General features: G+C 38.9%; 1 protein-coding gene across 1 annotated transcript in view; it reads left to right on the plus strand.

The window, feature by feature from the left end:
• The window catches only part of LOC104641809 (pinopsin), a 96,469-nt gene that overhangs the window by 26,206 nt on the left and 42,456 nt on the right, over positions 1–27,807 (plus strand). The window lies entirely within an intron of this gene.

A 27,807-nucleotide genomic window follows, 5' to 3' on the forward strand; every position in this document is an offset into this window, starting at 1 on the left:
TTAATCTGTGGAGACCTACCTCTACTATAATGCAATTCTACTGCAATTTGCAGATTTATCCCAGGTATCAGCTACTCCTTGTAATTGTAGGCCACATTTGAAAGTGTCCTTAAATACTATTACCAGCACTATTACTACGACTGCTGCAACGCTGACACTCCCTCTGACTGGTCTAAGGCATACTGCAGCTATTCCAAAAGACCCTGCCAGGGGGTGTGGTATTGTGAAGTATGAATACTCTTGAGAGACTAATGAAATGGTTTAATGATGAATAATGAGAAAGGAATTAGTATATAGGTGTTCTCTAAAAAGCAATTCTCTAAAGTGTTCAGATGAATTAACTAAAGGTGTTAAATGGGGAAAAAAAGCAGTAAATCCCTGAATAGAGGCTCTCATACAAAATGTAGTTTACTTCTGATTAGTCATAAGGAATTAAGGCTGTGCCTTTTACATGATTTGTCAAAACTTTCAGAACACTTGAAGCCCAAATGGGAAATCTTTTCCTGGTTGAGTGCTGAGCGGGCCAGTAAAATCCCTTTGATGAATCACACATTAGTACTCCTTATAATGCTGTGCACTAGTAATATGGAAAAAATTTCTCTTGATTGTAAACCATAAAAGTGAAGTTGCAGACTATATCTGGTCCCTGGGCAGCAGTATCCTTTACCATCACCTTAAAGAAAGGAGCAGGATCTTGGAGCAGGTACTACTACTAATATGCAGAAGATAGATACAACTTTCTTAAACTTTTGCCTTTTCTTTCCTTCAGCTCTCACTGTCATTCCTGACAACAGACATGACCTACAACATACAAATACTTGTATGGATGAAGCTTCTGTAGCATGTGCTTTAGCTTCCAGTTGTAAATGTGGAGTTGTGTTATTTTATTTAACTTTTTTTTTTTTGAAGTTCAGCTATATTAAAAGTAGATCTTACTGATCGGCCTGATGGGGCTCAAGAAGTTGTGACAAACATGCTGAGGGAACAAAGTATCATAGAAAAGATATGTGCAATCTATTGCCATTTTGTACTTAGACATGAAGACAGGCTAGACTGGGTGGAAGACTAGGTTGATTGATTAATTGACTGTCCAGAGAAAAAAAATGGGCGTAGGAATAGCATTTTCCACAATGCTCTCTCCTCCACCCTCCGTGTGCTTTTGAGAATGATCAGGAAGCCTCTGGGATGCTGGGGTTAGAGCGCGCTGAGAAATTTTAGTAACTGGTGAAAGTGAAAAAGAATTGAACCTGATCTTGCATAACATGTTGGAGGGCAGGTGTTAGGGAACTAATGCTTATTAAATGCAAAGGAACTCCAGTGAGGATTAGATCATACCTCCTCTCTAAAGTTGTTATGACTCAGGGTCATAACAGCTGCCTGAGTATTTGTGAAATCTTGAATAGCTAAACCCAGAAGTTTTACACAAAGCATCTAGTGCTTTCCTGCTGTTTGTAAAATATTTCCCTGATAAATTATATTTCAGAAAAAAGAATCTCAATCAGAAAAGTCATCAGTCTTCAGCTTTCTGTGCCGTATATACCCTCAGTACCATAATTCTGAAATCTTGCATTTTATATATTTCCTGTGACATATTTATAAATTTCCAAAGACCGTATCATGACAGTCACTGAAATACAGACTTTTTTCCCTTTGATCTAAGGTCCTCTTAACTATCCTGTAATAGATAAGGTAAACTATGAAGTGCTAAAGTGTGTCATGTTTCAAACTGGAGGAAGAGATGAGCCATATGCAAATAAAAGTATAGTAATTCTTAAATAAAACTATAAAGAGTAGGTAGGGTAATAAAAAAAAAGTTAAGAGAAGTTACCACATCCATTGTAATGCTGTTACTTTCTGGTGTGGGCAAAAAAATTCATTATTTTGCAATATTCTGGCCTCATAGATTAAAGTCCTTCTGTGACCCTCTGTGTAATATATTAGAAGAAATGTGGGAGCACTGCAAACGTAGTAAACACATTATTCCAGCTTCAGCTGCTTGGTAAATTTTCTAAAATATGCATTTCATACTTTTGCAGGATACATAGAAGTTTTTATGTTAGAGCATTGTAGCGTTAATTGTGTTGCACCCTGAGATCAAGAGTGCAGAAGTTATGCTGTTATTAATACTGCAATGTAAATTAATTGAGTTGGAAGAAATATCTTAATAGATTTGGGATAGTTAATGCAAGAATTGGCACAGCGCCTGCATTTTCTCTTTGCAGGGACAGTAATTATAGGTCTGCTTTTCTCTTTTTCTTCTCTAAATTTAGTCAGGTGCTGCAGCATTCTGTCACTCAAGGCATTAATAGATCCTGTGAAGTCATCTGCAATCTGTGTAATGGTAAAAGGCACAAGGATTTCAGTAATACAGGTTTTATAAAAGATCATCTTTTCAAGGAATTACAAGTCAATAGCATCCCTGTATGAATAATGTTAACAGCAAATGCCATTAAACAGTACTACAACATGACTGTACTATTACCTCAGACCTCTTGCCATTTATCAAGCTCAAAGACCCTTAGGAATTGCTCAAGTTATTTTCTTTAAAGGTATGGCATTTTTTTCCAGAATGGCTTTACCTGTAGGGTTGAGTTTGGTTCTGCAGATGGCCTTTGCTGCCGTCCTTGTGCAACTCGCTTGCAGGAGCCGAGCTCAGCCCGGCCCGAGAGGTAGGGCGGGTTGAACGAGTCCCAGGGCAATGTTAGGTCTGAATCATGAGTGCATTTCTGAGGTGCTAAGCAAAATAATGCTCAAAATGGAGAGCCGAAGAAAACCTGGTGTTTCAGAAGCTGTTAAGGAACTTGGCAGTGCATCAGATGTTAAGACATAGAGAAACACAAATATTTTATTAGACTTTTCTTCCCTTTGAGTTCATATTTTCACTCGTGCTGATCTTGTTTCCTGTTTTTTGAAACCTGTTCTTCCATCCCTGCAGGTGCTGAAATTCAGTTTCTTTTTTAAGTTTTCCTTTAGAGATGATGCATCTGATGATACCTGTAAGTAGAAAGGGGCAAAATTTTCTCCCTCACAAAACATTATTCACATATATTTTATTCATGCACGTTCTACAGAACAAGGGAAGGAAACTGAGAATGGTTTATTTCTTATACTACAATTAGATTATTTTCTCTGTTTTTGGCTTATAATGCTTCTCTATGACTCTACCATTGTGTTCCCTCTGGAAAAATGTTCTTTATGAAGTCAGTGTCAGTTGTTTACACTTTGAAAAGTGAGCTCCCAAATGTGGAATTACAGAGATTAGCATTGCAGTCACTGTAGCGCAGAAGGCACAATATGATTAAAATCCTCCACTGAGGGGCCCAGAGAACTCATATGAACCAGCCTAATGAAAATTAGCAAAACTTTTAAAAAGAGACCTCGTCAGTCTGCATTATCTCCCACTTGCACATAAAAATACTGCCCAAGGACAAGAAGAATCCCAGAACATTGTTTCAAGATAAGGTTTCATATTGGTTTTGTGGAGACTCTCTTCTTGGCTCATCTCATTGCCAGTCTTCTTTCATCAAAAGCTGTGCCTGAGCAAAGCTCAGCAGCTCTTTATGGAATGTAGCTGGGACATGGAGAACAATAAAAAGGACTGTAAGCAGAGCACGAAGACTTAAACACATAGTGTAATACACATCTGACCATGCAATTCTTGCTCCGTGCAACAGACCGTGTGTTAATGTGGGCAAAGGGTCAGTGGTCACGCTGTCTCATGGGGTTCTGGAGTAGATGGACTTGTGACCTGATAGTACTACTGTATTGTTGGGGTTTTTTTCATTTTTACTTGAGAACAGTGAGGAAAAAATAGAGATGGAAAATGTTTATTATGTTCTTTTTATGTTGTTACCCTAGTTCTATTTTGTTTTTTGTCAAAAAAACAAGAAAAAATGTTCAATGAAAATTTTAAGACTAGCCCTATGAGATGGAAGTTGGCCTTACCAGTATGCCTTGTCCTCCAGCACATAGTGCACCTACTAATGCTTAATTCCTCATAAACTGCTAGTTTAACTAGTGACCAAAATGTGGGGTCAGGTAGTGGAATTACCTGACTATTTGCCTTTACAGCAGCTTTTTTTTGTTTCTTTTGAAAAGTGCCACATGATTTCTGACTTCCATGTGTCACCCTTTTTTATCCCATCCTCTGAACCTTTCTGAGTCTTGTCACCTTGTAGGGGAAGGGGGATAGTCAGGGTTAAGCTGCAGAGAGCTGCCTGGTCCTCTCTCTTCCAGACTTCAAATTAGCAAATTTGGTGGAGGAAATGTGCTTCTATCTCTTATTTAAGAAGTAATGCCCCAGAGAGAAATTGTGAATCAATTATAAGCCTGAAGAAACTAATTTTGAATTCTGTAGGATGAGATTTCGACTCTAGTATATTTTTAAAGCACTGGATATAAACGACAGTGGTGGTTTTGAAATCTCCTGTGCCTGCAAAGAAAGTCTGCGAGAAAAAGGAAAGAAGAGATGTAGATTTTTATGACTTCTGATTCCTTAATCCTGCTTTATGTCTGTACTATTTGGAACAGTTAAAAATATCTGTGAAAGCAATTATTGCATCGTTGTTCATTAAAGTAGTCAGGAAAGGATTATAAAGTAGAAGGATCCCTCCTGTGACTGTTTCCAGTTCTCCAGCTCATTTGGAAATAAATGATTGTTTGTAGGAAGACAACACATTAGGGCAGAATGCTCAATGATTTAAACTGAAAAGAAATTATCTTCGCATAATACAAAGAGTAGAATGGAAAAGTAATAATTGTTCCATCATTCCTTCATATGCTTCATGTGTCTATTTATAGACAAACTCAATTCTCTGAAACTTTCTGTTTGATGGCACTCAAGTTATGACTGATGACTGAGAAAACTGATAAAGCAGTTACATACCATTAACTGTATCTTGTAAAAGCCCTAAATAAAAACAGGTTTGTAGTCATAGGCCTTCTTTTAGAAACAAAGCTCAATATCTTCCTAGTTATTTAATGAAACAAAGAAGTCCTAAGATGATGTAGACCTGGTCCTTTGGTTCCTGTAGCTCATCCCTTTCAAATGTGATTAAGTACATTTGGGATTTATTTACTTTCAAATATGTTTGACCCTAACTGCATCTATGCTCAGACAGTCAGCTATACTCATAGGCAACCATATCTTGCTATTTTTTTACTCTATGCTCATATATTTTATTTCTTCCCTTTAGGTCTTCATGTATACCTTCTCTCCTACCTTCTGATGGTGTAAAGGAAGAATGATAAATAACTTTACCTTTCCTTTTTAAACCTTGCTGTAAATATATGATAATTATAATTCACAAGCAAAAAGAGATTCAATTTGCATATGAACGGACAGATGTTTTCTGTCACATCATCATGAGGCTATGGTAACTTACTTGAAATGTAAGTCTCATGTTAGGCTGAGAGAATTGGAATAAATCTTAGCAAAATGTAATAAAAGGGATCTGCTGGACCAAATGTTACAAAGTAAGGTAATCATATAGCTTATAAACAACATTGTCAAGAAAATAATCAAAATGAATATTTCCAAGTTTTCAGTACAGCCTTCAACCGGTACACAGCAGTCAATATTCAAATCTCCTTACTGCACAGCTAAAACACAAAGCTGCTAACAAGCCTTTTTTTTTGGTTGGTTGTTTTTTTTATTTATTCTCTAATAACAATACGCAGGACATGCAGTTTTATTGTTTGATTTGGGATTTTTGGTAGAACAATGGGCTTTAAATTATGAGAGTAATTGACATTCCTATATAATAGTATGTTTTATCTGAATTTCTAGATCATTTCTCAAGTAGAAAAGCAAAGCAGCTGACTTTTATTTGTTGTTTCAAAGAAGAGGAGCACTGAAATCCATTTGGCTGCATATAGTATGTATCGGTGATCAGTTCTTTGAAGGAGAATGGCAAGGTTTAAAAAGGAAAGGTAAAGTTATTTATCATTCTTCCTTTATACCACCAGAAGGTAGGAGAGAAAGTGTACATGAAAACCCAAAGGGAAGAAATAAAATTATTCTCAAGTTTTCCTGGCTTCTGCCATGTTTCTCAGAATCTTGTAGGTGACATGATATCTGGGACAGCTAATTTGAAAATTATTAATAAAAATGTCATGGAATACTTGAAAAAATAAAGGCAAAAAATCATTGCTCTCGCCATTTTGTGAGAAGTTAATTAATTCTGTTGAATATGTAATTTGTTTAGAATCGAGTCACAATCTGCAAATGGTCTTACATAAATATAAACTTCCTAGCATATCAACTCTTCTTCTGTTTAAATTTTTTCTGATCACTTCTGTAACCACTCTCATCTTTCACAGACCATGAGTCCCACTGCTCTTTTTCTCCTTTACCCCGATGCTATTTTTTGCATACATAGATCGCCTCCTTCCTTCTTTCAGTGAAGACATTTCCATAAATATTTTCCTTTGACAGTTTGAAAATGCTGTGAACATACACAGATTTTCCAATGCTTTGTGAAGATGATACTACTATTCCTGCTCTACAGAAGGAAAGCATGCAATATTGAGAACTGTGAGAATTTAAGGCATTTTCAGCATCTAAGTAGTCTAATTTTTTGTCTACATTCCCTCTGTAGTGAATAGAGAAGGACAGTCACATCCAAGGAGTTTTTTCCCAAAGTAGACAACTTGTGTCAGCTGCAGACATGTAAGATAAGTCCCACTGAAAGAAGCAAATTGTTGTATTACAACAAAACAAGGAAACGCTTGCATCTTGAAAAGAGGGTACAGTGTATCAATAATTTCTTTTTTTAAAAATAGTACCTGTTTTTCAATGATTTTTTTTTAAAATGGTATGATAGTTAAATGGTTATGCCATTATGTCACTGTTATTTAATGCCAGGTCATAATACAAAATACAGGCATAACAGAACTATTGAAACAAAATCTGTAGCATTTAGACACTGAATTTTGGCATTCATTTCATGAGAACCTTAAAAATACTTGTTTTCACTTTCATAAGCAGTTTTCAGATGTCAGCATTTCACTTCTATCATTACATTTCTGTTCAAGGATATTACAACGAAGCAACCACTGATTATTCCTGTTAGCTGATTATTATTATTTTTTTAAATGGGAAGCCTGCTGGAATAAAAAGTTGCTTTGATTAGCTCAGAGGAAGATTTACAAGCATGCTTAATTTTTAAAGAGCTAACTTATTCTCGTACTCTTTCATAACTATTAGGGTTTGCCCAGGAGGTAAGAGGATTGTTACGTAGCTATCATGATGACGCTATAAATATAGCATTGATTTTTGGGGTTCACTGCTTTCAACCATAAAAAGATTTCAGTTTTGTGCACTACATTAATACCAGTTTTTATTGAAGGAGTCTGTCCCAAGGGCAGAAAATCCAGTGTTTTCTATAACTGCAGAGAAAAATGTGAAACCCTGTGAAACCCTGAGAAATAAAGGAGATATAGCTAACATTTTTTCTTTGTGTATAGGTGCAAGGCTTGTAATTTCAGCATCTCGGCTTTTAGGAGAGTAAAGGTAGGGTGAGTCAATCCAATGTAAAATACCTTTCAAAGTGTTTAGAGACTTCACCTACTGTCCGGTCTTGCATAGACACATGTCTAGCTCTACACAGGTATGTTCACTTGGGGTTGTTCTCTGTATTTCTAATTAAAAAGTGTCAACTGACTGTTGAAGCACGCGTGACCAGATTAGTCTTCATTTTTTGAGGTCTGAGCATGCTGGAAGGGAAACAGGCATGAGAAAAGATTATGATCCTCTTTCTCCTGTGCTTGCATAAGCGTAAATCATTAGTTAATTGTATTTTGCAGAGAAGCAGTGACACGATGTTGGCATAAATCAGGCACTGTACGAATTCATTGTAAATCAAGTTAATGGCTGGTCAGAAAATAGGATTTTATTGGGTTTGCCATTTTTCATTCTTTAGATAAACTAGGGAAGAAATAAGCCTGTCACAATCTTTAATAACAAGCTAATAGAAATTTAAGATCTGATGCTTTAATCTCTGGATGCATTATATCCGTAAAGAATACACTGTGGTCTCACAAGCCTTTCAGTTTACAGCAAATGGTGTACATCAATACCGAGCACTCACGATGTCTCAGTTCAGGGGTGGTTTAGGAAAGACTTTTCCCAATAGATAAAAGCATAAGATTTTTTGTTTCCTCTCCAGTTATAAAACCGGAAAGGTTAAATGTACAGAAGGGTGTCTGCAGGGTAAAGAATGTGTTTTTGTGTACTTACATTTCAGCACTGAGAACTGAGCCACACTTACCTACTCTCCTGTAGTTTAATTCCACTTAAGAGACCAACTTGTGACCGCAGGCAGAATCCCTGGGAGAAGACTTGGAGGAAAATTAATTGTCCTACATGTAGCACTGTGGCATTGTCCCCCAGAGAAACACTTCTGAGGGTGTATCTGCAAAGGAACACTGCTATGCAGTGAAAAAAGAACAAATGGGCAATGCCCAAGGGCTTCCACCTCTGGCGACCACCACACTCTTGATATCACGTTAACTGTGCTGTTGTGTGAGTGTCCTTATGCCAGTCCCCAGCCAGTGCTGTCCAGGTTGGAAGTCAAAGCAGAGGGCCTTGGTTCCCTGCACGTAAACCATAATGTATATAGTGAAGCCTTCAGTCACAGTCCAAAATGTAGTTCTGATTTTTTCCTGGTGGAGCAAAGAGGGTTAACAAGGATGTTTGCTTTGACTTTTTCCACCTTTATTCCACCTCCGTGTTAGTCCTGTGTTATTTGCAACTACAGGATTTGGCCACAGATGTTTGTGGTAGCTGTTACCATTCATTAGTTCCTCGGTTTAGACCCCTTCCACGGCTGAAAATCCTGAGGCCCCAAGATACAGTGCCTGAGGCTGTATATGTTGGCAGGTATAGAGGCAAAGAACTTTACCTGAGAACTTAATCATGTAGTGAAGAGCGATGGCATGCCAGTATGACATGATAAATCCATGTGCTACAGAGATATGAAATGGATGCTGTCATGGTTTAACCTGGCAGGCAGCTAAAACAACCGCACAGCCATTCGCTCGCTTCCCCCCTCCAGTGGGATGGGGGAGAAAATTGAAAAGAAGGTAAAACTTGTAGGCTGAGATAAAGGCAGTTTAATAGGACAGAAGAGGAAGATAGTAATGATAATGATAATGTACAAAACAAGTGATGCACAGCACAATTTCTCATCACCTGAAGTCGATGCTCCCCAAGAACCTGAGCTGCCCTGCCTCCCAGCCCACCCCCCAACTATATACTGAGCATGATGCCATATGGTATGGAATATCCCTTTGGCCAATTTGGGTCAGCTGTCCTGGCTGTGTCCCCTCCCAGCTTCTTGGGTGCTCCCTGCCTTCTTGTTGGCAGGGCAGTATGAGAAGCTGAAAAGTCCTTGACTGCTTGGCAACAACTAAAAACATCAGTGTGTTACCAACATTATTCTCATCCTGACTCCAAAACACAGCCCTATACCAGCTGCTGGGAAGAAAATTATCCCTGCTGAAATCAGGACAACTGCCAAAGATGTTGGGAAGATCTCATGAATTCTTTGTAGCAGATATATTACAGGACCTAGATTGATTTGAGGTAAAGATGCAGGAAGTATTAGACAAAATATGTATGTTGTTGGCAGGGCAGTATGAGAAGCTGAAAAGTCCTTGACTGCTTGGCAACAACTAAAAACGTCAGTGTGTTACCAACATTATTCTCATCCTAAATCCAAAACACAGCACTATACCCACTGCTAGGAAGAAAATTAACCCAGCCAAACCCAGAACAGATTCAAATGATGATTATGTGCTTACGGAAAAGCGTGTAAAAGAAGAAAGGTAAATACATAAAACTAGAACAAACATTGTTTCAAAGTATCTAATCCGTTGTTTCATTAGTTTGTAATCCTACTGGCTAGGTAGGATGTTTTGGCTAGCTCAGTTGAATAACTTGCACATCTGCATGAGAACATCTGCATAAGAACCTCTGCATAAACACGGATTCAAGGTTTATGGCCAGCGGAATGCAATTGAGCTGTCAGGCTTTTGTTATCTTAATAATATGAATGTGTTAAACTAAATAAAGTTATAAGATTATTCATAATTTTTACCACAATTAAAATAAGTTAAAATTTATATTTCCTAGCTACTTGGCACTTAAAGCTGTTTCTTCCACAAACAAAAGGCAAGAAAGCCCAGTTCATCTCTGTCTTACTTCTCCAATGTTTCCTGATCCTGTAACTTCATCTTAACCTGACTAAAGCTAAGGTGGCCTAACCTACTGTAATAGATACTCATTTTGCTAAACTACTACTCATATGCTAATATTTTTATCACCTACTATATCCTATATTTTTTCATGGTGAATATTATACCCTGCTAAAGGGTTAGACTGAAATGGTACATGTATGGTTCCTCTATGAAACCTACATTTATTTTCAGTGAAGGCAAACCTAGGTGGAATATGAATATAACGAATTAAATCATAGAGCCATTTAGGTTAGAAAAGACCTTTAAGATCCTCTAGTCCAACCATAAACCTAGCACTGACAAATTGCACTAAACCATGTCCCTACCTCCAGGGATGGTGACTCAACCACTTCCCTGTTCCAGTGCTTGACAACCATTTCAGTGAAGAATGTTTTCCTAATATCCGATCTAAACCTCCCCTGACTCCACTTGAGGCCATTTCCTCTTGTCCTAGCGCTTGTTACTTGGGAGAAGAGACCAACACCCACCCGGCTACAACCTCCTTTCAGGGAGTTGTAGAGAGCAATAAGGTCTCCCCTCATCTTCCTCTTCTCCAGGCTGAACAACCCTAGTTCCCTCAGCTGCTCCTCATAAGACTTGTCCTCTAGATCCTTCTCCAGCTTTGTTGCCCTTCTCTGGACACGCTCCAGCCCCTCAACTAGCCTCACTAGTGCTGAGTACAGGGTGACAATCACTTCCCTGGTCCTGCTGGCCACACCATTTCTGATGCAAGCCAGGATGCTGTTGGCCTTCTTGGCCACCTGGGCACACTGCTGGCTCATATTCAGCTGGCTGTTGACCAGCACCCCCAGGTTCTTTGCTGCTGGGCAGCTTTCCAGCCACTCTTCCCCAAGCCTGTAGTGCTGCATGAGATTGTTGTGACCCAAGTGCAGGACCCGGCACTGAGCCTTGTTGAACTTCATACAGTTGGCCTTCGCCCATCGATCCAGCCTGTCCAGACCCCTCTGTAGAGCCTTCCTACCCTGAAGCAGATCAACACTCCCACAAAACTTGGTGTCATCTGCAAATTGACTGAGGGTGCACTCAATCCCCTCATCCACATCATTGATAAAGACATTAAAGAGAACTGGCCCCAGCACTGAGCCCTGGGGAACACCACTTGTGATGGGTCACCAACTGGATTTAACTTCATTCACCACAACTCTTTGGGCCCGGCCATCCAGCCAGTTTTTAACAGAGTAAAGCGTACGCCCGTCCAAGCCATGAACAGCCACTTTCCACTGGGAAACAGTGTCAAAGGCTTTACTAAAGTCCAGGTAAACAACATCCACAGCCTTTCCCTCATCCACTAAGCAAATATCAGAATTAAGTACAGCATTTTGGTAGTGATGCAAGGTTATGTTGTCATCACAGTATATACTTTAATACTTAACATTTATGTGAAGTAGGCAAGTCACTCTTTCAAATCGTGCACACTCTAGAAGCAGAACAATGATTTTTTTTTGTGCTTGTGTGGACTCTGCACGCAGGAGCATGCATGCAGATGACTCTGCATATTCAATGTTGATATGTTTTTACATGGTCAGGGAACTTCCTTGGCCTTGAAGCAAACAGTACAAGCTGCCTATGTCCATACTACACAGGGCTTGGCCTTGAGCATCCTCTGGACATTACATAGCGTCCCTGTGACCTTCAAACATATTCTGTATTTCGTATCTTCTTTTTTTTCCCCAAAGTGAAGTGTCTGAAATGACATGAGGGCTGCCTTCCAGCTCAATAGAGTTATGAGCTCTTACAGTGTGGAGCTGAGAGTTGATATACTGTGCCCTGATCTATGTAGCAGAGGTGTTGATGAGTGCAAGTCTCCAGCACAAGTCAGAGGACTACGTAGAAAGGATGAAGCCAAACCTGGTGCAGCCTTGTTCATGCTACCTACTGGGAGTTGTCACTGATGCTTTCTGTCTTAAGCATAGTGGCTGAGGGCATTGTCTTAGAGAGTGCTGAGGAGAATCTTGCTGGGGAGGCAAGCACACCAAGAGTTAAGGAAGATGGATGATTGGGGATGTTGTGGTTTAAACCCAGTCAGCAACTAAGTACCACGCAGCCATTCGCTCACTCCTCCCCTCACCCTCAGTGGGATGGGGAGGAGAATAACAAAAAAAAACCCAGTAAAACTTATGGGTTGAGATAGAGACAGTCTAATAGGACAGCGAAGGAAGAGAAAATAATAATAATAATGATAATGATAAAAGAATATACAAAAAGTGATGCACAGTGCAATTACTCACCACCTGTTGACTGATGGCCATCCCATCCCTGAGCAGCAATCATGCCCCTGACCAGTTTTCCCTAAGTTTTGTATATATCTGTACTGAGCATGATGTCATATGGTATGAATTATCCCTATAGCCAGTTTGGGTCAGCTGTCCTGGCCGTGTCCTCTCCCAGATTCTTGGATGCCCCCAGCCTCCTCTCTGGTAGGGCAGTATGAGAAGCTGGAAAGTCCTTGACTTGGTGTAAACATTGCTGAGTAACAACCAAAATGTCAGTGTGTTACCAACATTGTTCTCATGCTAAATCCAAAACACAGCACTATACCAGCTACTAGGAAGAAAATTAACTCTATCCCAGCCGAAACCAGGACAGGGGATAAGAACTTTGTCTCACTTCATGGAGTGGTTTTATTTACTAGTATAGACATAAACTATTCATGCTTTTAAAAATATGTGCCTACTCCCTGTCTGTCTTTTCCAGTGAGGTTTAATTTTAATACATGTGTTAAGAAAACTGGAGTTTTATTTTCTTCCTAAAAGGCAGCTTGTTGTATGAAAAAGTTCCATATGAGCACATGTGACTTTAAGTTTCTTGCTTTCTTCCTTGACTTCAGACAATTGTGGATACTGTTTATAAATAGACCTGATTGGGAAATAGACTTTCTGATCTTTTCTCAGTTTGAGATTTTTGATGGAGAGATTCCTTGTCTTGGATAAAGGGGGGGGGGATCTTAACCTCACTATTTTTTACAGATCAGGAAATCAGCAGTGTTTTATTTTGACATAATCCTCCACTTGGGCATTTAGATATTAAAAATAAAATAATCTCCTCTTGACCCTGAAACCACTCAGGGTCCTGGTGCCCTTGTACAGCAGTTGCTTAGCTTAGTTCCGATGTGGAACAAAATGGCCTAGAAATCCTTGGAGCTGATGAGCTAAAATGCCTGTGAGATCCAGCATCCTGAATAAAATAGCTCTGTGAGGTAACTAGGCACTAAAAGCCCAGGCATTTTAGATCTCTGTCAGGTGTATTGTCAAGGAACAAGAGAGAAGTTCAGGGAAACTTGAGTACCACCAGAAATGTCTCAAATTTGCATGTTCCCACAGGATGTTTTCATTTTTGTGAATCAGTTTCCCAGTGCAAAAATGTCACACTAGGAACAATTTTGACCTTAACTGATCTGTCATTTGCCTCTTTTCAAATGAAACACTTCTGTTGTTGCAATGCAGCCTGTTTATAAAATGCCAAGAGGGTTCTGTGGTTCTACCTAAAGCTTTTCCCACCTTCTCCATCCTCACCACCTTGTTCAGTATGCATGACGTGACATGGTAAGAAATGTGCAGCCCTCACATTCACATAATAGTTCCTTGCCCTTGGGGTTTAACAAGGGTAAAGGTGCAAATACTGGTAGTCAGCTAACTGAGTCTCATCAGTATGGCAAAGAAGTGTTGAAAAGTCACACTAATTTTCACATTCTAATTATGCGTTCTGTCATGTTCATACAGTCAATCCAAGTCAGTATTATTGCAGGGGTGAGTTTGGGGTTTTTTTGGTCTATACTTGTTTTTTCCTTTGTTATTAAAATAAACAGCCAGCATATTTTATGGAATTGTTCTCCTTTACTAAATTGTTGCCGCTTTGCACACTACTTGGCTCTGTCTCATGGTGAGTCAGTGGAAATTAGCTTCTGTGTACTGTAGTAGATTAAAACTGGGATCATACTTCAATTTACAAGTATCTTACTACGCAGCTGGCTCTACTTATTTCGGTGCGGATGATGGTAAAACGAGGGCCACAGTCACAAGTGAAAAATGATGGCAGAAATAGGGCAATAATGTTTTAAACACACAGACTTATATTTCAGGCAGTATTTTATTAGTCTCAGTCAATGAAAATAGATTTGCAATACTCTGAGTGCCTTTAATTACTAGCCTTAATAGAGTATAATCCTACAGTACTCCATACCCACTGTAACTCAGTCGGATTAAACGCTGGGGCAATCAGCTGGCTGAAAATTGATCTCGGTGTTGCACGCATGGCAGGGGGATAAGGTGGGAGGAAGGGAGCGATGCCACCGCCTTGACAGCAGGAAAGGCTCAGAGCCGCTGGTGCAGGGCAGGCAGCTGCGTCCCGACAGAGAGCAGCTTCCAGCAGAGTGAGAACAGTCCTCGCCAAGTATTTAGAGTAGAGGCTTCTGAGGGGATTTTTTGTTTGGTTTGGTTTGGTTTAAATTAAGTACTAACATGCAGCTCTTCAAAACATCTGGTCCTGCTGGAAGAAAAGAGGTACTGTGCAGGCACTTCCCAGTTTGCACCTGACAATTCAGTTTTACAGGGAGCCTCCTTCATTGAAGGAGTGCTTGTCCCAACCTTCCCAGGAGAAATGATGCCCATCTATCACACCACGTAGAGAGCTCTACATCTCTTCTTATCAGGCACATGTTTTAGTTGAATTTTACTTTGTTAGTAACGCAGTTGTCACATGAACTCTTCAACTGCTTAATTATAGATATCTTCAACTTAAAAATCTCAGAAAACCTTGTGCGGTAAATTGATATCCCTTTGGACAGATAAATTACAGCAAAGAATAAAGATATGATCACAAGTAGCCAATGTTTCCTTCAGAGAAATATATAATAAGGTGTATTAATCTCTTTCTCAAGTTATTTTTAGAAAAATTATGCTTAATCCGTTGACTCTCCAACTTTTCTATTTCATACAGTTTGCATTGTAACTTAACCACTGTCGTCTTTGTGGCCTTAATTCATCCTTCCTTTGTTATTACAAGATATACAAGTAAAAAGAATGAACATTCACTCTTCATTTTTAAGATTTAGGGGTCTGAGGCTTCACTTTCCTGTTCATTAAGCATCTTTTTTTTTTTTTTTTTCCATCATTATTGTTTTAAAACGTCTACACCGTAGGCATCTTAAAACAATGAACAACTGTCTCTGGCTTGAGGAAGAGTCATCTGAGCTTACAATGAATGGGTGATTGTTTGACTTCTAGTAGTACAACTGACATCTGCTAAGCAGCTAAATTAGTCACAGCTGAGTATGTGCTAGGGCTGCCTGTAGGGTATGTTCCATACCTTCCGCTGTACTTACGAGTGGTAATATAAATTCAAATGGGACATCTGTCAACTAAACAGCTTCTCAGATAGTAAAAGGCATGTAAAGTTTTTATTAAGGAGATCTGAGTAATATTGGACTGTTTTGTTTCTAGTCATGTTTGAGGCAGAAGAGGCACAACGTTGCAGTGCTTCAGAAGGCTGTAACATCCATGTTATCTGGTAATGTGACACTTCACCTGAAGCTGCACCAAACATGTGGAAAGAGAAATTTCCATTTAGCTGAGATCTTGCTACTTGTATCTGGCCTATTAAAGATTAAATATAAACAAAGTGTGAATAAAACCCACCTGCACAGAAGTAGAAAAGAAAAAAATTCATAAATATTGTGAGCTTAAATTAAAAAAAAGATAATTGAGCAAACACTCCTATGATGAATGGAGCTTTCCCTACCCGGCAAACACTGAAGTATATGCATTTTTTTATTCCTATTAGCAATCCCATTGAACATGCTTAAAGGTTGGTTATAAGTCCGTAAAACACTGTATACAAGCTGCTGTCTTGCACAGAAAATATAATTGAGTATTGCCACTAGTTTCTGAGCGTAGCTATCCCTAGTTAAACAGACTCTGGTAACACTCTGCTCTGCTCTGATGCCTTCGGTAGGAACTGCGCCTTTAAAAACGCCTGTCTCTGGAAAAGTTCACTCGACTAATTCACCTGGATATTGTGTTCTAGTTTCTCTATTGGTATGACTTGCAAGCACTCACTAAAAACCTTTAAAGGCCTTACCTGATACTTCTCTCTCTCGCTTGCTGAGCAAGTTCAGGATATTAGTTCAGTCTAAATGTCAAGTTGAAAGAACTGACTTTCACATCATTTCAACCTGGCCTTTCTGCATCAATCTTTAAACTCTTTGTGAAGAAAATTTGTAACTGTGGTTGGCAACCTCGCCTTAGCATTTTATTAATTGCATGTATCCTGGGAGCCTTTTCTTTTTGCATGTTTTCTTTCACTGTTCAGTACTGAAAAAGCTCTTCTGCCCCGCTCATGCTTCCAGGATGGTCAAGGCTCAGTAGGTGCTTAGTCATGTCAGCCTGGCACATTTTGGATTTTCTCAATATAAAACTAAATGGATTTCCTTTGAGCTCCATTGCTTGCTGAGTAAGTTCAGGATGTTAATTCAGTCTAAATGTCAAGTTAAAAGAAATACGATTCCAGTCTGCTGAATCATCTTGTTAACTCAGTATTCTTTTTACTTTGACCTTTCCTTAGGGAGGTACAGGTATTGCTCGATTAGTTTCGGTCATTCCAGAAGAATGGTGGAATTTTATAAGACTACATCATCCTTTTCTTTCTGAGGTGATAAAATTCACACTGGACAGGCTTCATACTGGCTCTGACTATATCCATCCCTACTTACTCATTGCACTCTGAAGGATTCTTCTGTCACAAAACTCAGAAATGAAAGTGTTGCTCAAAAGTGAGCTGAATTTGCAATATCCATATTTAACAAATACTGACTTGAAGGGGCTGGGGCTTATTAGTGAATCATTGCTGGAGTAGTTTGTATCTTGGTACTAACTCTCCCAGATATGTGTTGGACCCCTTGAAATTGGAATTAGAAGGAAATCTGGAGAATTATTTAAAAATACCTATCTTGCTTTTCCTGGATGTAATTGTCAAAAACAGCATATCTAGAGCAAAATTAGGCTATAAAAGACTATTATATTAATGCCAACCTCTTACTTGAAGATAAAGGACATGTTTTGCCATTGGGAGTAGTATTAATTTGCAGATTAAGAGAGTGAAGCAAGGATCTGACCACTTGCCCTGCACATGGATGCAGAATCTCCATCCTCAGTGTGTGACATCCCCAGCAGTTCCGTCTTTAGCAGACATGAAAACAGGTATTATAGTAGATACCCATGGAGATCTTCAGCTGGGAAATGAGTGCGGTTGATTAGGTTGATTAGGAAAGCAAGGGATGATGGCCAACAATGTTCGTCTGAAACAGGAAACCCAGGAACAAGGGGAGCAAGTAGCTTTGGCAGTGGGGCCACAAATCAAGGGTGGGGTGGGCAACGCCGGCCACGGTACTGCTGGAGGAGAAGAACAGAGTTTGTGAGGCCTACGAGGGCAGTAGGTGATAACGGCACCTGAGGTGCAGTTATTTGTGCAAAGTAACTGTAGCATATATCATACATATACATAGATATATGATGAAGGGCTCTCAGTTATTAAAGAGATCGTGGAGTCGGTTTGAGTAATTTCATGAAAAACTCAGTTCTCTGTTCAGGAAAATCAAAAGAATAAGTAAGAAGTTAGAAAGTTCTAGGAAAGGGATTGAGAGAAACATCCCCAATGTTGTTATGCCATTGTATAAACTTGATTATTGCAAGGAATTCTTGTCATCTATTTGAAAAGGGTATAGAAGAAACAGAAAAGGCACAAAAATGGGTCACAGGTGCAATCAGTACTACAGAAGTAGTTTTCAAGGAGAGATTAAACAGTGAGAGCAACATCCTTAGAAACCAGTGTTCAAACATTATCAACTTTCAATTATGGTGCTACATTTCAGAGTAGTTTTACATTTTGACTCTTTGTCTTTCATTCTGGTGCTTGTGACATAGTTGTACACACAAATTTCTAGGAAATATAAGAAGAAAAGGTTGCTCATTAAGCTAAGATAGCTGCTATGACAAACTAGAGGTTTTTGCAAGCTGTGGTATGCTGATAATCCTCTTGTACAGGCTATGTGTCAAACTCTGCCATGCAAGTAAATAAAGGCATTGCCATGCACATAGATTTTCGGTGATGTTTCGCTGGTCTCACTGACCTTCCAGGTTAAATCATAGCAATTAACTAGTATTTGTAATTAGCTGTATTTGTGATTCTAAATATAATCACTTCTTTTCACTTAAGCTGTCTTCAGTTTCTGAAAAGTAACCTGTAAAGGAAAACAAAGCTCAAGAAGCTCTGTTTCTTTAAGATGGGTCTTCTATGGGGGTTTTTTGTTGTTTTTGTTTACTGATTATTCACATTATACTCACATATCCTGTTACTTTAGCAATCTTATTTACAGATTTGTAAGAATTCAACTCCAGAAAGGATTCTTACATTACCTAGTCTTCCAACCTGCAGCCAAAATGTTTTTCTGAGTTCCTCCACATTCAAACTAATACTTGTTTGACAAAGCACAAATCCAGCATCCAGAATTGCATCCATCCTTGGATGAAGGAGATTAAGGAAGTTGCTACTTCTTTCTTGAAAAACCTGGTTTGGTGGTTAGTCACTCCAGTTGATAAAAAGGACAACCTTTATTTTGAAAATGGTTTTTTTTCCTCACTTGAGTTTCATGGCATTGGACACCAAAGTACTGTATGAAATTCTTTAGTCTTGGCATTTTCTATGGCCAGCTGGAAAATTACAACACTGTTAAGTAGCAATGTGATTCCAGATTAAATATAACGGAAAACAGTATTTATTTACTTAAACTTACTATTTAATTTAGAATTGGTTCTTTGTGATCAAGCCTATTTATTAAAATATTTAAGAGAAAAGATTTGTCTGTGAAGGATTTAATGCACTGACCCTTTCATCTCAGTAGAGAAAATTCATTCCAAAATGAATTTAAACATTAGGAAAATGACGGAAATGTGGCTTAGAATTTTTCTGTATCTTTAAAGTAAAACCTGTAATTAATTTTTCAGACCTTTAAATAAAAAAATCAACTAGGATACAGACTTACACTGCTACATAGTTTCTTTTTCAGTATGCCCTTTGTAGAGGAAAAGATAACAGGCATAGCTGCTGTTGAGAAATGGATCCCTGAGCTGGCCAGTCACTTAATCACACAGAATAACTAATTGGGACCAAAAAGAAATATTTGTTTGAAAGAGAAGCCTAGGAAGAGACACTCAGCTTCTTCAAGCTGAAATCCCAGACTCCAAGATTATAATATGATCCAAACTGGAAAGCAGCCTGGCCCATATACAGTCCCACTGAATTCCCTGCATATACAGACGATGTTTCAGAAGCAGGGTGTCAGCTCTGAATTTCCATGTATACCTCCATAAGTGAGCAAGAGCTGACTGTGTCACACCAAGTCCTTCCTTGCCCTTGCCCTTGCCCTTGCCCTTGCCCTTGCCCTTGCCCTTGCCCTGCCCTTCCCTTTCCCTCTAGTGTCAGTCAACAGAAAGTTTGCTGACAACAATTGTTTTCCTCTAAATTAATGCACATCTTAAGGTATAGCTACCTGATCATGTTTGCTGGCTGAATCATTCCAATAGCACTATATCTTTAACCCCTATATTAGATTACTCATAGCTTGCTCCTGAACAAAACCTGCAGCTGTATGAACTGATACCTTCTTAGATGTAGCCAGTGGTCTCACCGGCAGAAGACCAGTTTGTTATCTGCTAAACTTCCAGTTCACTCTTACAGGATTTTAACCGCTACGCAGAAATATTACAATATGCTAAAGAATAGCCATCATCTAGTTTTAATTCATAAAAGTCAGCTACTGCACCCTTCTGTCTGTCCCCTCGCGGTATGTGAGAATGTATGGCAAATAGCTCAAATGAACCATTACAGTATGGTAGCAATTTTTCTGCTTGGATACAAAATTTGGAAGCTGTATTGATTGTTTTCAGTTGCCATCAGTATTGTGTTATTCTTCTTGTTCCCCTATAACCCACAAGTCTGTGCTACCTGCAGAAATCATTTATAAAAGTGCTACCTTTTATACAGCAGCAGAGTAACAACAATATAGTAACGCACTTGCTATACTCCTCCCCCCCCCACAAACTAGAAACAGTTTTGAGGGAAAACCAATATTATTTAGAACTAAAGTTCCAATAACAGCTATCTTATATCCCAGTCATCTTCTAAGAGATTACTTCAGTCTTTTTCGTACTGAAATTGTTTCTTTGCCATAGTAATGCTAATTTACAAGCTCAGAGCACTTGGAGCTGTCAAGTTTCAAAAGAATGAGTAGTATCAGAGCCAATATAACATGATGGGCTATTGGTGTTTTTCACCGTTTTCTTCCAAAGTGAGTATACCAGAAACCAGTCGTCTCCTACATTTTACTTTACATATGATTACAGTTCACAGATAAAACTGAAATGGAGTTCGCCAACTAACCAATTTTTGCAAAGTTGCACATTTTACTTTTAGCGTGTAATATATTTCTCTTCCCTATCAAGACCATAATTCAGCGTCAGTATACTTTACAATTGTGCGTCAGCACTATCTGTATCATGCTCTTTCTGCAGAGAAATGGCAAGGATTTATCTAAGTGTAGTGGAGTTAACACAGCTCATCACTTTTACAAATGCTTGGCTCTCTCCTAGAAATGCCACTAGATCTCTAGCTGGGCTATTAGTACTATAAAACTGCCACTTCTTCCCTAAGTGATGCTGGTGTCTCTATAGAAATCACTGACCTGCCTTAATTTCAGTGAAGACTAGTGGTGGCCTGTTGCAGAGTCAGCTGCAAATATTCTGTAGGTCCCTTCTTCTCAGATGAATGCTCTGTGCTATGGGCAATTTTAACAATTGCCTGGCATTGCTTAGTAGCTGCCTAACCTCATGTTCAAGGTAGTTACACAAAAATATCTTTGAGAGGAAAAAATAATCTTTCAGAAGTCTGTTTTTGTATGTCCTCTTCATTATGTATATACCAGATAAAATAATTGTGCTATCAGAGGAGGATTAATTTATTTCCTTAATGTTGATAGCATATACAGAAGAAAAACGTGATTCTAGTAAAAAATAAGTATATATAGATGGTGAAGTAAAATATGAAGTCAGGAGTGCCTCTTCTGCATAAAGAGACATATGTAGCATCTGGAATACAAGTAGATCATGGGAGGGGGTTTGTCTTAAAGATCTGGGAAAATCTTAGACACCAATAACTGAATTGTTCATAATCTGTAGCTTAACTATTTCATACAGACATAGTAAGGCAAAGTCTGCAACAAGATCATGGTTCTCTCTGCTGAATTCTGTATGCAGTTCCCTTGGTGGTCCCCCGGGAGCACAGGGGAGCCCCACCGGTGGTCCATCACCCTGGTATTCTCCTCCTGCCAGTGACTATGGCAGATGCTGTCTAGGGAGTGTGTGCAAACTTGGCCCCTCTCTGCAGCCCATTCCCCCAGTGTTCCCCAACATACACTAACATACATATTTTGTCTAATACTTCCTGCATCTTTACCTCAAATCAATCTAGGTCCTGTAATATATCTGCTCCAAAGAATTCATGAGATCTTCCCAACATCTTTGGCAGTTGTCCTGATTTCAGCAGGGATAATTTTCTTCCCAGCAGCTGGTATAGGGCTGTGTTTTGGAGTCAGGATGAGAATAATGTTGGTAACACACTAATGTTTTTAGTTGTTGCCAAGCAGACAAGGACTTTTCAGCTTCTCATGCTGCCCTGCCAACAAGAAGGCGGGGAGCACCCAAGAATCTGGGAAGGGACACAGCCAGGACAGCTGACCCAAATTGGCCAAAGGGATATTCCATACCATATGGCATCATGCTCAGTATATAGTTGGGGGTGGGCTGGGAGGCAGGGCAGCTCAGGTTCTTGGGGAGCATCAACTTCAGGTGGTGAGAAATTGTGCTGTTCATCACTTGTTTTGTATATTCTATTACTATTATTATTATTATCCTCTTTTTTGTTCTATTAAATTGTCTTTATCTGAACCCACAAGTGTTTTGTGGTTTTTTTTTTTTTCCTTTTCCATTTTCAATTCTCTCCCCCATCCCACTGGGAGGTGGGGCAGTGGGTGAATGGCTGTGTGGTTGTTTTAGCCGACTGCTGGGTTAAACTACAACAGCAGTGAAGACTGATGCAAGGAATTCATTACACTTCTGACCTAGAACCTTTTCAGTCCTGAGTACATCTTTTATACCTTGATCATCACATGGTCCCAACAGTTTGCTATTTGGCTTCTTGTTTTTCTGCACATTCAAAGAACTTCCCAGTGCTGAGGCTGTTAATATCACTTGTAAAAAGAGAGCTGGAGAATGATATCCACTCATTTCAAAAAACAGCAATCATACCAGTTACGGAAAATTAGGATTTATCAGAGAAGACCATCTTGCTATCCAGCAATCTGAACATTTACTGCAGAAGTGTCAGTCAAGGAGTTTTGTTTCCCAGAGATCCACTACCTGGACATTTTCAACTACCTCCATTAAGTCATGGTTGGTGCACAGACCTTTTCAGAGATTTTTTTCTTTTTTAACTTTGTTCTTGTTCTCACTATTCTAAAAAAGGCTTCAGTCCCTTTGCAGTTGAATGTTCTGGGTCAGAACTGCCAGCATGAGTTGGTCAAAAGTTGGCCAAAATGAACTGTACTAATTTTCATTTTGACAGGTAACCTGGCTAGTGGATAGAAGGGAAAATGTAATTATGATATAACTCAAGTTCTTGATACATGATGTGCTTATAGCAACTAGAGAAATGCTGTCTTAAAGGAGTCCCCATAAGGTGCCCATTTCATGGAGATCTGTCAGGTGCTTTCAGCATTTTCATTACCACTTTGGATGATGGAGTAGGAATCTATGTCTAAAACTGTCAGTGAACATCAGGACTGGTCAAGGCAAGTGCAGAGTTTTGCTTAGATGGGAGAAATCATGGATAAACACAGCTTGGGAATCAGTACAGTCTAGAGGATCTAATTTGAATAGTGAGTCACAAACAATATGTGGGTTTGCAAACAGAATAGATCTTACGGTGGGACAGGTGAACAGAGCTGTGCAACACCTAACCTGGGTGTGCTCTGTTCTGTGTGCTGGTCTTGATAAACCAAGATAAGTAAATACTGAGAACAGACGTGAACAATTTTGCAATGTAAAAACATGGCTACTAAAGAAAAGCAGTTGTGACTAATTGGGCTTACACACCCTTACACTAATGGAGAGACAAAAGGAAACAATTTCTATTAACGAAGGTTTAGATCAGGTGTTACTGAAAGGTTTGTAAGGATATAAGTATTGAAATTGTGGAGCAGGTTGTTCAGGGATATGAAATGTCTTTGTATTAGACAGTAACTCTCAGGCTGGTCGAGGAATACTTGTCCTGTGTTAGAGTGTGTACTGGGGAAGGGGGGCATGATGGACACCACCGGATCTCTTTTAAGAATCCTTCCAGCCCTCTGTCTCTATGATTTTAAAAGCAGTAAAATTCATGGCATTCCCAACATTTATTGGCAAAGATTGTAAAACAAATTCATCGAGGTAACAGAAATTTTCCTGTACTAGAGGAGTTGAGGAAAATATGCAAATGAAATGGTAGAAAAGCAGATAAAGTCAGTCTTTTGCCTCCACCAGCTGCTATTTATTTTAATGTGCATCTGACAAAGTAAAATAAACTTTCAGAAAGCCAGATTTTTGAATATGGAACAACAGCTAAACCCCAAAATTTTGTGGAAAGAGCTGACTCTGTCACATTTGGTATTTGTTTTCAGTTCATTAGAGAATACTTTATGACATGTTTTTTTATACTTTGTGATGCATATTGCAGTGTTTCTGTTCCATCAGAAAACATGTATTTTCTTTCATCTCAAGTATTATATTCAACTTTAGAAGACAGATAAAGGACAAAATTTGGCTTAATCTGGAGTTCAAAAATCGTGTCAGTTGGTAAAAATATAATTCAGAGACATTTTTCTAAAAAAACCTTACATACATATGCTTTGTCATAGTCCTTTGCTCTGTTTTTAAATGATGTTTCTGACTCTGCAGGAAAGATATCTAAATGGCTCCACTTTAAGTCATGATTTGGTGTAAAACTGGAACAAAGCAAAAAATGGCATTTATATCCCCCCTCACCCATATGTATCAATAACTTAAGTTTTCATGCGTCATTGCTTCCACAGATTCCATCAGAGAGGGTACATAGGGTAGAAACTGAAAGTCGGTCAGTGAGCACATCCTTTTAAGTTGCAAGCATTTGGAAAACTAGAATGTTTTGACCCATACAAGAAAGCACCTTACTTTTGTTGGTCTTGTTCATAATTCTAACAAGGAATAGCATTTAAAATCCAACTTCCCATCTTTTCTGTATTTCGTAGGAGCTGTATTCTGTTCTTACCCATGTCTTGCTGTGTATCATCACAAGCCTGTGGTAAGAACATAAAAATGCTGGATCTCAGGTGTCTCCTAGTCAACAGGACGTGGATAGTCTCTGGTCACTGCTTTTAGGTTTGGCACTCCAGGACTTGTTTTTCTGATCCTTTTCTTTCTGTGTCATATTGCTACCCTCCAGCTGCATTACACTATGTCTGACAACTTTGAAATCCTTCCCATCATTTACACCTGTTTTCCTGGTGGCCATCTCCTATATCTTGTTTTCATGTGGAGCAATGGCTGGCTGCCCACAACGAACAGGATTCTCCCCTCTTAGAGAAGGTTTCTGGCAGTGGGTGTTTATTCAAACTGAGGGGTTTAACCAGCTCACTACTTTCCCTTTTTTGGTGGGTCCTGATGTGAAGAAGAGCACTGCTTCGTGGAAGTGATCCTCAAAGTAGTGTTAGAGGGACAATCAGAGTAGATGTTTCCAGACTGAAGCCATGATGGTTGTCCTACAAGGATGCAAATGCCATTAGGAAGGGCAGCTTTACAAAGGCAATACCTGTAGCACCAGATGAGGAAAACTTCTATGGAGGAATCACTAGAAGAGGCCATACAATATGCACTAGAGAATGGATATTACTTCCTCCATGTCTAATCATTTATTCTCTCCTTACCTATTCCCTGATCTGTTCCTCACAGTTTTTTATGCTATCTTCCCCTTGTAGCATCAAATCTCTGGTCTAATATTATGAATATCCCGATTTCAGTATGAGTTTTCTATTTTGCAGGGACAGAAATTAAACTTTTAACTAGAAAAAGGAATTGTTTGTTTGTTTGTTTTTTAATTTATTCTAGGTAGATCTAAAAATCATGCAAAGTACCTCATACTCTTTGGTTATTTAGAATAGCTAATGAAGATACAGCTTCTGAACTCACAAGGCAGGAACAATTACTACTTTATTATTGTTGTTCATAAAGCAGACTTGTTTTACTTGTATAGTAACCTCTTCATGAATAATAAATCAAGAATTGAAAACCGCTTTTCCATATTTGTTATACCTGTACCATCTTTATTAATAATAAATAGATTTGGGGCCAGCTCCGTACATGCAATTCTGCCATGCCTATACATCAGTGCAGACTGACCAGATGCAGAGAAATATTTGTAATGTATGTACTGCGTAACCCTAACTCTCTTAAAACCCAAGTGCCTCCTCACCATGCTCTCTGTGTGCCTGCAGCTCAGGTACGCCTGGCAGGCGGTGGAACCGTTTCGTATTCGCACGCACACCAAGTTCTGGAGACACTCTACCCTCCTCGCCCACCTAATGAGGAGGTTTGGGAAGAGGATTACAGAGTATTTAGTATGGGCTTCGGTCTTGTTTAGTCCTGGATTATTTTGTGTTTAATTGCAAGCACAAATTGCTGCACAGTCTAAGCTTGCCTTACAGGGTAATGTATCGAACTCATAAAATTGTAACAGTGTTGTTCTGTTTATCTTGTCTTCTTAGTAATCTAAAACAAATATAAAACTTTAGGACAGTTTAAGTTTCCTAACTGGAAGTCTTAAAACAATACATAATTTATAGAGGATTGTCTGTAATACACAAGCTACAGAAAAGGAATTTATCTTCATTTTCTGTGAGCTAAGATAGGTGTTTATAAATACCCAGGCTGGGTACAACTCACTAAGCCAATTTCCGCGTGCTTACCCTCTCAGGCATATCAGAGTGAGAGCTAGAAAGAACTAACTGTTTCAGGTGCAACACAATCCTGGGTACACAATCTCCCAAGGAAAAAAAAAAGTGTACACCTGAGCTTCAGTCTTACTGCTTAAATTTAATTCATCTAACTTAGCAGTTTACATGAATTTCTCCCTCCTACTTGTCATTCTGCGTTGAAAAAAATATGATGTGCTGTAGACTGAGATTAAAATTCAAGAGAGTGTTGAGGCTCCTGCTGAGAGGAGAGGGGTTGAAGACTTTCAGACTTTGCAGGGTTGGGCTTGTTTTGGTTTGATTTGTTTTTTCACTGAATATATCTGTGCCATGATAAGTATATAATAATTTGAGGGAAAGGGTCTGCCAGTTTCAGCATAATTGCTATATTTTTAAAGATGTCAATGAGATGAGAACTTTGAAACCCCTTTGGATTTATATTCTGTGTAGAGTCTACAGAATTTGACAGGCAGATCTAAGCACATATATTAGACTTATTTAAATATAAATAGCTATATGTCAAAGGCATACCCACAGGTCCTTAATGATGCCTTGCTTTATCTTATCTGTCAGTAGAAATTTTCAGGGGGTGGGAGGTGAGCCTTCAATAAAAAGTGGCAAAACTTGACCTCTTCCCAGGAAAAGGGATAATTGTGGTTAAATAATGAAAGACTGCTGATGCCTGAGACATCTTAGCATCTAATTTCACTGCAAGGAGAGCAGCTACTAATCCAAAGGAAAGCAAAGCTCAAGTTCTCACCCACATGTGCTAGCCTGTTGAAAAGTACTGTTAAATGCAAGTGAGAGCTTTATACATGCATGCAAAAATGGATCTAGGGGAAGCTCCATTTTTAGGGAAAACATTATCCTGACACTTTTTTTTTTTAAATTCACACCCCAGATTTAGAGGAAGTATAGGTATTTAGTGTAGAAAAGGTCGCTGTTAATCTAATTCAAGAAGTAAAGAGGGCAGTGAGCCATACTTGCATCATAGCTTTCTTCTCCAGCCTTGGATGACTCCTCTGTAAGACTTTTCACACAATTATGGACATATGTAAGTGTGTGTGTGTATATATATTATATAATGTATTGTGTATGTGTATACATCATGTATCATGTATATATACATATGTAGAGCATCTACAGTATGTGGTGTGTATACATTTTTTGCATATATACAAAAAAATATATATATACACACACACATTCGTACATACACTGCCTTTTTCAATGAGAAGGGAGAGGTCATAAACCAAACTGCAAACACACCTGAAGGGTGGGGAGAAGGTTTTTATGTGTTTTGATTCCAGCTGAATAAGTTTTCCGATCTCAGCTGACATTTACTCTGACTCTTATATTTATTGCCAATTACTACACACAGGCTGTTATTTCCTGCTTTAGCTATATCAGTGTTCCAGTCTTTCAAAGCGTTATTTTTTTGTCACCTATGATTGAAAACA

This window comes from Balearica regulorum, chromosome 1 (assembly GCF_011004875.1).
Source record: "Balearica regulorum gibbericeps isolate bBalReg1 chromosome 1, bBalReg1.pri, whole genome shotgun sequence".
NCBI lineage: Eukaryota > Metazoa > Chordata > Aves > Gruiformes > Gruidae > Balearica > Balearica regulorum.